A 12,468-nucleotide genomic window follows, 5' to 3' on the forward strand; every position below is an offset into this window, starting at 1 on the left:
CACGTTCAAAAATACTTCATTCCCTATATTTCAAGCTTTCCAGTGTGGTCTTACACTGCCCCCCAGTGGCCCAGTGGTAGAGTTGTCATCTTCAACATGTCCGTGTCCTGGTTCGGGCAAATCGCGTTTCACGTTTACAGTTCAACTTTCAGCTACAATTCAAGTTTTTGTACCGTAAAAATTGTCTAATGTTAAGTGAATGGTGTTGTTAAGAAGTTTCTGATTATACTTAACGATTTCGTGTTTGAATCGTTCTGTTATTACTATTTACGTCTGGACATGTTTCTCCTGTGGTCATGTGGTCTTCCTAGCAACCGCCTAGCAACTAATCACAAGTTGTGTTTCATTCCTGCACTACCAATCAGGACTCTGTTTACACTATCATAGGTTGTTTTGCTCTTTCACGGGTCAGTCGGCAGGTATCGTTGTAACGGACAGTCATTTTTTCTGCTTTCTATCATTCTGTGGATTATCTAATTCCTTTCATTATTATTCCGTGCGTCCATGAGAATGTAAGTACAGTTTGAATATGTTGTCCGTTCGTGGTTTTGGATACATGTTTACGTTTGCACTGCTTCACTTTGTCCATTAATGTCTAAGTTGTTATTGCACCTAAGTTTGGTATAATTGCTAAAGGCAGATATACTGTACTTTTCATACTTCACTTTTAGTATTCACGTTAAAGTTTCATCCACAAAAAGTGCGTGTTTGTCTCAGGTTTGCCGTGTGTGCCAATGTGATCCTTACGCCGTAAGGGAGTGACGTCACCGCCCACTCAAATCTATTCGGCTCCATTAACCCTTTCCTACCTAACGCACATTTTGGAACGATTGGGTTGAATTCATTCTTCCTATCATTGTACGGTATGTTTGCCTGTGTTGTTTATGTTATTCTAAGCTAATATAGAGTCATGTGAGCATATGATGTAACATATTGTACAATGTTAGTTATGTTAGTTATCAATGTTTAGTGAATGTTCTCTGCTCTCCTTTGCAGAGACCACACACCCACAATCAAACATAGAACACACACAGAACACACAAACACAGAAACACACACACACCAACCCAGATAAATAAATAGAACATTATATACAAATAAAGAGTGGCATGAGCGTGTGCATCGTCTTTATGTTCTGGCCGGACAACCTGATAAGATTGAGGATCCTCTGAATCAGTCAAGTACTGTCCTTTCAAGGAGGTCACAAGTTTGGACGCTACTCCGACACCTCCATTACAGGTGTGATTCAAAAACATGCAGGATACAAGCCCTCGAGGACTGGAGTTTGACACCTATAGTTTAGTTACACAAAGTAATCCATTTCCCATGTTGCCATCGGGCGGCCATCTTAGACCACTGAAGACTCCAACTCCAATCTGCCCTCATGGGCGGCCATCTTGGATATTTTATTAGACGTCTCATTACCTCTCACTACTGCTTCCACCTAGTACGGCATCTGGCTTGGTTAACTCAGCTTGATTCATACGTTTTAGTTTTTTTCAGTTTTTCAACTCTGTATTATTCACATTTCTTCACTGTTTCACATCAATCCACCTCATTCAATCCACCTCATTCAAATGATAAGCTCATTAGCAGGAGTTTAAAACTCCAGTCCTCGAGGGCTGATATCCTGCATGTTTTTGAATCACATCATTCACTTAACATTAGGCCTAATGTCACAGATTCACATTATTCCAGTTCAACTTTTCTCAGTTTGTTAACTATGTAGGATTCATAATTTTTCACAGATTCAAATCATTCTACAGTTCAACTTTTTTTCAGTTTTTCATTCATCTTCAAATTCCACGGTTCAACTTTTTTTCAGTTTTTCAACTTTGTATTCATATTTCTTCACAGATTCACACCATTCAATCGTTCCACATCATTCCACTTTTCAACTCCCAAACCTTCAACGGTTTCACCTTCACACGCAATTTCTTCAGAAATTGCACATTTTCTAGTTGTGTGAAGGTGAAACCTTCACACTTATGTTTTTCTCCACCTTTATTATTATTATTATTTTTTTTATTCCGACCGTTTTTTAGGTACGTTTCAACTCATTCCCAGTTCATCCAATTCATGCCGTTCAAACTTCATATCATTCCACATATTCATGTTTAGTGCGGGTCTATTTTTCAAGTTTCAACTTTTCATCGTTTTCCTACAATTTAAGTTTTTGTACCGTAAAAATGGCCTAATGTTAAGTGAATGGGCTGCTCTTCGTGCTTTATTTTTAAACTTTAACGTTTTCGATATTTCCCATGTCTCCGTAGCTCATGGGATTTGTGTATCGCATTCGCACTTCATGTTCGTGGGTTCAATCCCAGGCTGCGTCATTTTTTAGTTGTGTGAGTCTTTTTTAGTTAGTGCGGGTCTATTTTTCAAGTTTCAACTTTTCATCGTTTTCCTACAATTTAAGTTTTTGTACCGTAAAAACGGCCTAATGTTAAGTGATTGGAGCGTTCTTCCTACTTCCTTTTAAAGCGTTCATGGTTTCGTCATTTCCCGTGGCTCAGAAGTTCTGATGACGTATATCTACTACATGTTCGTGCGTTCGATCCCCGCTGTGTCTTTTCACACATTCAGTGTTTTTTTCAGTTAATTCAGTATTTTTTTTTTGGTTTCAATTCCTTCCCAGTTCATCCAATTCATGCCGTTCGAACTTCATATCATTCCACATATTCACGTGAAGTGCTTTTTTATTTTTCAAGGTTCAACTATTCATCGTTTTCCTACAATTTACGTTTTTTATACTATTCATATTTAAAGAATTTAGCCTTTTCAAACTGTTCTTACTTTCATTTCATCTTTTCATTCCACAGTTGAACTTTTTTCAGTTTTTGAACTTTGTATTATTCGTAGTTCTTCATAGATTCACGTTCAAAAATACTTCATTCCCTATATTTCAAGCTTTCACAGTGTGGTCTTACACTGCCCCACAGTGGCCCAGTGGTAGAGTTGTCATCTTCAACATGTCCGTGTCCCGGTTCGGGCAAATCGCGTTTCACGTTTACAGTTCAACTTTCAGCTACAATTCAAGTTTTTGTACCGTAAAAATTGTCTCATGTTAAGTGAATGGTGTTGTTAAGAAGTTTCTGATTATACTTAACGATTTCGTGTTTGAATCGTTCTGTTATTACTATTTACGTCTGGACATGTTTCTCCTGTGGTCATGTGATCTTCCTAGCAACCGCCTAGCAACTAATCACAAGTTGTGTTTCATTCCTGCACTACCAATCAGGACTCTGTTTACACTATCATAGGTTGTTTTGCTCTTTCACCGGTAGTCGGCAGGTATCGTTGTAACGGACAGTCATTTTTTCTGCTTTCAATCATTCTGTGGATTATCTCATTCCTTTCATTATTATTCCGTGCGTCCATGAGAATGTAAGTACAGTTTGAATATGTTGTCCGTTCGTGGTTTTGGATACATGTTTACGTTTGCACTGCTTCACTTTGTCCATTAATGTCTAAGTTGTTATTGCACCTAAGTTTGGTATAATTGCTAAAAGCAAATATACCGTACTTTTCATACTTCACTTTTAGTATTCACGTTAAAGTTTCATCCACAAAATGTGCATATTTGTCGCTTGTTTGCCGTGTGTGCCAATGTGATCTTTCCGCCGTAAGGGAGTGACGTCACCGCCCACTCAAATCTATTCGGCTCCATTAACCCTTTCCTACCTAACGCACATTTTGGAACGATTGGGTTGAATTCATTCTTCCTATCATTGTACGGTATGTTTGCCTGTGTTGTTTATGTTATTCTAAGCTAATATAGAGTCATGTGAGCATATGATGTAACATATTGTACAATGTTAGTTATGTTAGTTATCAATGTTTAGTGAATGTTCTCTGCTCTCCTTTGCAGAGACCACACACCCACAATCAAACATAGAACACACACAGAACACACAAACACAGAAACACACACACACCAACCCAGATAAATAAATAGAACATTATATACAAATAAAGAGTGGCATGAGAGTGTGCATCGTCTTTATGTTCTGGCCGGACAACCTGATAAGATTGAGGATCCTCTGAATCAGTCAAGTACAGTCCTTTCAAGGAGGTCACAAGTTTGGACGCTACTCCGACACCTCCATTACAGGTGTGATTCAAAAACATGCAGGATACAAGCCCTCGAGGACTGGAGTTTGACACCTATAGTTTAGTTACACAAAGTAATCCATTTCCCATGTTGCCATCGGGCGGCCATCTTAGACCACTGAAGACTCCAACTCCAATCTGCCCTCATGGGCGGCCATCTTGGACATTTTATTAGACGTCTCATTACCTCTCACTAGTGCTTCCACCTAGTACAGCATCTGGCTTGGTTAACTCAGCTTGATTCATACGTTTTAGTTTTTTTCAGTTTTTCAACTCTGTATTATTCACATTTCTTCACTGTTTCACATCAATCCACAATCCACCTCATTCAATCCACCTCATTCAAATGATAAGCTCATTAACAGGAGTTTAAAACTCCAGTCCTCGAGGGCTGATATCCTGCATGTTTTTGAATCACATCATTCACTTAACATTAGGCCTAATGTCACAGATTCACACTATTCCAGTTCAACTTTTCTCAGTTTTTCAACTTTGTAGGATTCATAATTTTTCACAGATTCACATCATTCTCCAGTTCAACTTTTTCAGTTTTTCATTCATCTTCAAATTCCACAGTTCAACTTTTTTACAGTTTTTCAACTTTGTATTCATATTTCTTCACAGATTCACACCATTCAATCGTTCCACATCATTCCACTTTTCAACTCCCAAACCTTCAACGGTTTCACCTTCACACGCAATTTCTTCAGAAATTGCACTTTTTCTAGTTTTATTATTATTTTTTTTATTCCGACCGTTTTTTAGGTACGTTTCAACTCATTCCCAGTTCATCCAATTCATGCCGTTCAAACTTCATATCATTCTACATATTCATGTTTAGTGCGGGTCTATTTTTCAAGTTTCAACTTTTCATCGTTTTCCTACAATTTAAGTTTTTGTACCGTAAAAATGGCCTAATGTTAAGTGAATGGGCTGGTCTTCGTGCTTTATTTTTAAACTTTAACGTTTTCGATATTTCCTATGTCTCGGTGGCGCATGGGATTTGTGTGCGGCATTCGCACTTCATGTTCGTGGGTTCAATCCCAGGCTGCGTCATTTTTTAGTTGTGTGAGTCTTTTTTAGTTAGTGCGGGTCTATTTTTCAAGTTTCAACTTTTAATCGTTTTCCTACAATTTAAGTTTTTGTACCGTAAAAACGGCCTAATGTTAAGTGATTGGAGCGTTCTTCCTACTTCCTTTTAAAGCGTTCACGGTTTCGTCATTTCCCGTGGCTCAGACGTTCTGTTGACGTATATCTACTACATGTTCGTGTGTTCGATCCCCGCTGTGTCTTTTCACACATTCAGTGTTTTTTTTCAGTTCATTCAGTATTTTTTTTTGGTTTCAATTCCTTCCCAGTTCATCCAATTCATGCCGTTCGAACTTCATATCATTCCACATATTCACGTGAAGTGCTTTTTTATTTTTCAAGGTTCAACTATTCATCGTTTTCCTACAATTGACGTTTTTTATACTATTCATATTTAAAGAATTTAGCCTTTTCAAACTGTTCTTACTTTCATTTCATCTTTTCATTCCACAGTTGAACTTTTTTCAGTTTTTGAACTTTGTATTATTCGTAGTTCTTCATAGATTCACGTTCAAAAATACTTCATTCCCTATATTTCAAGCTTTCCAGTGTGGTCTTACACTGCCCCCCAGTGGCCCAGTGGTAGAGTTGTCATCTTCAACATGTCCGTGTCCTGGTTCGGGCAAATCGCGTTTCACGTTTACAGTTCAACTTTCAGCTACAATTCAAGTTTTTGTACCGTAAAAATTGTCTAATGTTAAGTGAATGGTGTTGTTAAGAAGTTTCTGATTATACTTAACGATTTCGTGTTTGAATCGTTCTGTTATTACTATTTACGTCTGGACATGTTTCTCCTGTGGTCATGTGGTCTTCCTAGCAACCGCCTAGCAACTAATCACAAGTTGTGTTTCATTCCTGCACTACCAATCAGGACTCTGTTTACACTATCATAGGTTGTTTTGCTCTTTCACGGGTCAGTCGGCAGGTATCGTTGTAACGGACAGTCATTTTTTCTGCTTTCTATCATTCTGTGGATTATCTAATTCCTTTCATTATTATTCCGTGCGTCCATGAGAATGTAAGTACAGTTTGAATATGTTGTCCGTTCGTGGTTTTGGATACATGTTTACGTTTGCACTGCTTCACTTTGTCCATTAATGTCTAAGTTGTTATTGCACCTAAGTTTGGTATAATTGCTAAAGGCAGATATACTGTACTTTTCATACTTCACTTTTAGTATTCACGTTAAAGTTTCATCCTCAAAAAGTGCGTGTTTGTCTCAGGTTTGCCGTGTGTGCCAATGTGATCCTTACGCCGTAAGGGAGTGACGTCACCGCCCACTCAAATCTATTCGGCTCCATTAACCCTTTCCTACCTAACGCACATTTTGGAACGATTGGGTTGAATTCATTCTTCCTATCATTGTACGGTATGTTTGCCTGTGTTGTTTATGTTATTCTAAGCTAATATAGAGTCATGTGAGCATATGATGTAACATATTGTACAATGTTAGTTATGTTAGTTATCAATGTTTAGTGAATGTTCTCTGCTCTCCTTTGCAGAGACCACACACCCACAATCAAACATAGAACACACACAGAACACACAAACACAGAAACACACACACACCAACCCAGATAAATAAATAGAACATTATATACAAATAAAGAGTGGCATGAGCGTGTGCATCGTCTTTATGTTCTGGCCGGACAACCTGATAAGATTGAGGATCCTCTGAATCAGTCAAGTACAGTCCTTTCAAGGAGGTCACAAGTTTGGACGCTACTCCGACACCTCCATTACAGGTGTGATTCAAAAACATGCAGGATACAAGCCCTCGAGGACTGGAGTTTGACACCTATAGTTTAGTTACACAAAGTAATCCATTTCCCATGTTGCCATCGGGCGGCCATCTTAGACCACTGAAGACTCCAACTCCAATCTGCCCTCATGGGCGGCCATCTTGGATATTTTATTAGACGTCTCATTACCTCTCACTACTGCTTCCACCTAGTACGGCATCTGGCTTGGTTAACTCAGCTTGATTCATACGTTTTAGTTTTTTTCAGTTTTTCAACTCTGTATTATTCACATTTCTTCACTGTTTCACATCAATCCACCTCATTCAATCCACCTCATTCAAATGATAAGCTCATTAGCAGGAGTTTAAAACTCCAGTCCTCGAGGGCTGATATCCTGCATGTTTTTGAATCACATCATTCACTTAACATTAGGCCTAATGTCACAGATTCACATTATTCCAGTTCAACTTTTCTCAGTTTGTTAACTATGTAGGATTCATAATTTTTCACAGATTCAAATCATTCTACAGTTCAACTTTTTTTCAGTTTTTCATTCATCTTCAAATTCCACGGTTCAACTTTTTTTCAGTTTTTCAACTTTGTATTCATATTTCTTCACAGATTCACACCATTCAATCGTTCCACATCATTCCACTTTTCAACTCCCAAACCTTCAACGGTTTCACCTTCACACGCAATTTCTTCAGAAATTGCACATTTTCTAGTTATTATTATTTTTTTTTTTTTTTATTCCGACCGTTTTTTAGGTACGTTTCAACTCATTCCCAGTTCATCCAATTCATGCCGTTCAAACTTCATATCATTCCACATATTCATGTTTAGTGCGGGTCTATTTTTCAAGTTTCAACTTTTCATCGTTTTCCTACAATTTAAGTTTTTGTACCGTAAAAATGGCCTAATGTTAAGTGAATGGGCTGGTCTTCGTGCTTTATTTTTAAACTTTAACGTTTTCGATATTTCCCATGTCTCCGTAGCTCATGGGATTTGTGTATCGCGTTCGCACTTCATGTTCGTGGGTTCAATCCCAGGCTGCGTCATTTTTTAGTTGTGTGAGTCTTTTTTAGTTAGTGCGGGTCTATTTTTCAAGTTTCAACTTTTCATCGTTTTCCTACAATTTAAGTTTTTGTACCGTAAAAACGGCCTAATGTTAAGTGATTGGAGCGTTCATCCTACTTCCTTTTAAAGCGTTCACGGTTTCGTCATTTCCCGTGGCTCAGACGTTCTGATGACGTATATCTACTACATGTTCGTGCGTTCGATCCCCGCTGTGTCTTTTCACACATGCAGTGTTTTTTTTCAGTTAATTCAGTATTTTTTTTTTTGTTTCAATTCCTTCCCAGTTCATCCAATTCATGCCGTTCGAACTTCATATCATTCCACATATTCACGTGAAGTGCTTTTTTATTTTTCAAGGTTCAACTATTCATCGTTTTCCTACAATTTACGTTTTTTATACTATTCATATTTAAAGAATTTAGCCTTTTCAAACTGTTCTTACTTTCATTTCATCTTTTCATTCCACAGTTGAACTTTTTTCAGTTTTTTAACTTTGTATTATTCGTAGTTCTTCATAGATTCACGTTCAAAAATACTTCATTCCCTAGTGTGGTCTTACACTGCCCCCCAGTGGCCCAATGGTAGAGTGGTCATCTTCAACATGTCCGTGTCCCGGTTCGGGCAAATCGCGTTTCACGTTTACAGTTCAACTTTCAGCTACAATTCAAGTTTTTGTACCGTAAAAATTGTCTAATGTTAAGTGAATGGTGTTGTTAAGAAGTTTCTGATTATACTTAACGATTTCGTGTTTGAATCGTTCTGTTATTACTATTTACGTATGGACATGTTTCTCCTGTGGTCATGTGATCTTCCTAGCAACCGCCTAGCAACTAATCACAAGTTATGTTTCATTCCTCCACTACCAATCAGGACTCTGTTTACACTATCATAGGTTGTTTTGCTCTTTCACGGGTCAGTCGGCAGGTATCGTTGTAACGGACAGTCATTTTTTCTGCTTTCTATCATTCTGTGGATTATCTAATTCCTTTCATTATTATTCCGTGCGTCCATGAGAATGTAAGTACAGTTTGAATATGTTGTCCGTTCGTGGTTTTGGATACATGTTTACGTTTGCACTGCTTCACTTTGTCCATTAATGTCTAAGTTGTTATTGCACCTAAGTTTGGTATAATTGCTAAAGGCAGATATACTGTACTTTTCATACTTCACTTTTAGTATTCACGTTAAAGTTTCATCCACAAAATGTGCGTGTTTGTCGCAGGTTTGCCGTGTGTGCCAATGTGATCCTTACGCCGTAAGGGAGTGACGTCACCGCCCACTCAAATCTATTCGGCTCCATTAACCCTTTCCTACCTAACGCACATTTTGGAACGATTGGGTTGAATTCATTCTTCCTATCATTGTACGGTATGTTTGCCTGTGTTGTTTATGTTATTCTAAGCTAATATAGAGTCATGTGAGCATATGATGTAACATATTGTACAATGTTAGTTATGTTAGTTATCAATGTTTAGTGAATGTTCTCTGCTCTCCTTTGCAGAGACCACACACCCACAATCAAACATAGAACACACACAGAACACACAAACACAGAAACACACACACACCAACCCAGATAAATAAATAGAACATTATATACAAATAAAGAGTGGCATGAGCGTGTGCATCGTCTTTATGTTCTGGCCGGACAACCTGATAAGATTGAGGATCCTCTGAATCAGTCAAGTACAGTCCTTTCAAGGAGGTCACAAGTTTGGACGCTACTCCGACACCTCCATTACAGGTGTGATTCAAAAACATGCAGGATACAAGCCCTCGAGGACTGGAGTTTGACACCTATAGTTTAGTTACACAAAGTAATCCATTTCCCATGTTGCCATCGGGCGGCCATCTTAGACCACTGAAGACTCCAACTCCGATCTGCCCTCATGGGCGGCCATCTTGGATATTTTATTAGACGTCTCATTACCTCTCACTACTGCTTCCACCTAGTACGGCATCTGGCTTGGTTAACTCAGCTTGATTCATACGTTTTAGTTTTTTTCAGTTTTTCAACTCTGTATTATTCACATTTCTTCACTGTTTCACATCAATCCACCTCATTCAATCCACCTCATTCAAATGATAAGCTCATTAGCAGGAGTTTAAAACTCCAGTCCTCGAGGGCTGATATCCTGCATGTTTTTGAATCACATCATTCACTTAACATTAGGCCTAATGTCACAGATTCACATTATTCCAGTTCAACTTTTCTCAGTTTGTTAACTATGTAGGATTCATAATTTTTCACAGATTCAAATCATTCTACAGTTCAACTTTTTTTCAGTTTTTCATTCATCTTCAAATTCCACGGTTCAACTTTTTTTCAGTTTTTCAACTTTGTATTCATATTTCTTCACAGATTCACACCATTCAATCGTTCCACATCATTCCACTTTTCAACTCCCAAACCTTCAACGGTTTCACCTTCACACGCAATTTCTTCAGAAATTGCACATTTTCTAGTTGTGTGAAGGTGAAACCTTCACACTTATGTTTTTCTCCACCTTTATTGTGTGAAGGTGAAACCTTCACACTTATGCTTTTCTCCACCTTTATTATTATTATTATTTTTTTTATTCCGACCGTTTTTTAGGTACGTTTCAACTCATTCCCAGTTCATCCAATTCATGCCGTTCAAACTTCATATCATTCCACATATTAATGTTTAGTGCGGGTCTATTTTTCAAGTTTCAACTTTTCATCGTTTTCCTACAATTTAAGTTTTTGTACCGTAAAAATGGCCTAATGTTAAGTGAATGGGCTGGTCTTCGTGCTTTATTTTTAAACTTTAACGTTTTCGATTTTTCCCATGTCTCCGTAGCTCATGGGATTTGTGTATCGCATTCGCACTTCATGTTCGTGGGTTCAATCCCAGGCTGCGTCATTTTTTAGTTGTGTGAGTCTTTTTTAGTTAGTGCGGGTCTATTTTTCAAGTTTCAACTTTTCATCGTTTTCCTACAATTTAAGTTTTTGTACCGTAAAAACGGCCTAATGTTAAGTGATTGGAGCGTTCTTCCTACTTCCTTTTAAAGCGTTCACGGTTTCGTCATTTCCCGTGGCTCAGACGTTCTGATGACGTATATCTACTACATGTTCGTGCGTTCGATCCCCGCTGTGTCTTTTCACACATTCAGTGTTTTTTTTCAGTTAATTCAGTATTTTTTTTTTTGGTTTCAATTCCTTCCCAGTTCATCCAATTCATGCCGTTCGAACTTCATATCATTCCACATATTCACGTGAAGTGCTTTTTTATTTTTCAAGGTTCAACTATTCATCGTTTTCCTACAATTTACGTTTTTATACTATTCATATTTAAAGAATTTAGCCTTTTCAAACTGTTCTTACTTTCATTTCATCTTTTCATTCCACAGTTGAACTTTTTTCAGTTTTTGAACTTTGTATTATTCGTAGTTCTTCATAGATTCACGTTCAAAAATACTTCATTCCCTATATTTCAAGCTTTCACAATGTGGTCTTACACTGCCCCCCAGTGGCCCAGTGGTAGAGTTGTCATCTTCAACATGTCCGTGTCCCGGTTCGGGCAAATCGCGTTTCACGTTTACAGTTCAACTTTCAGCTACAATTCAAGTTTTTGTACCGTAAAAATTGTCTAATGTTAAGTGAATGGTGTTGTTAAGAAGTTTCTGATTATACTTAACGATTTCGTGTTTGAATCGTTCTGTTATTACTATTTACGTCTGGACATGTTTCTCCTGTGGTCATGTGATCTTCCTAGCAACCGCCTAGCAACTAATCACAAGTTGTGTTTCATTCCTGCACTACCAATCAGGACTCTGTTTACACTATCATAGGTTGTTTTGCTCTTTCACCGGTAGTCGGCAGGTATCGTTGTAACGGACAGTCATTTTTTCTGCTTTCAATCATTCTGTGGATTATCTCATTCCTTTCATTATTATTCCGTGCGTCCATGAGAATGTAAGTACAGTTTGAATATGTTGTCCGTTCGTGGTTTTGGATACATGTTTACGTTTGCACTGCTTCACTTTGTCCATTAATGTCTTAAGTTGTTATTGCACCTAAGTTTGGTATAATTGCTAAAGGCAAATATACCGTACTTTTCATACTTCACTTTTAGTATTCACGTTAAAGTTTCATCCACAAAATGTGCGTATTTTTTCGCATGTTTGCCGTGTGTGCCAATGTGATCCTTACGCCGTAAGGGAGTGACGTCACCGCCCACTCAAATCTATTCGGCTCCATTAACCCTTTCCTACCTAACGCACATTTTGGAACGATTGGGTTGAATTCATTCTTCCTATCATTGTACGGTATGTTTGCCTGTGTTGTTTATGTTATTCTAAGCTAATATAGAGTCATATGAGCATATGATGTAACATATTGTACAATGTTAGTTATGTTAGTTATCAATGTTTAGTGAATGTTCTCTGCTCTCCTTTGCAGAGACCACACACCCACAATCAAA

The 12,468-nt window shown here is 37.9% G+C and overlaps 1 protein-coding gene across 2 annotated transcripts in view; it reads left to right on the top strand.

Annotated features, from left to right (window-relative positions):
- The first annotated feature begins 8,839 nt into the window (after positions 1-8,839).
- The window catches only part of LOC148420568 (uncharacterized), a 41,040-nt gene continuing 37,411 nt past the window's right edge, over positions 8,840-12,468 (top strand). For both annotated transcript variants that reach the window (XM_088421206.1, XM_088421211.1), the window contains exon 1: positions 8,840-9,038. The gene's annotated coding sequence lies outside the window, so the exon portion shown is untranslated. The remainder of the gene's footprint in view (positions 9,039-12,468) is intronic.

Source organism: Hippichthys cyanospilos, chromosome 8, assembly GCF_059441005.1.
Source record: "Hippichthys cyanospilos isolate Australia breed blue-spotted pipefish chromosome 8, RoL_Hcya_1.0, whole genome shotgun sequence".
Lineage (NCBI taxonomy): Eukaryota > Metazoa > Chordata > Actinopteri > Syngnathiformes > Syngnathidae > Hippichthys > Hippichthys cyanospilos.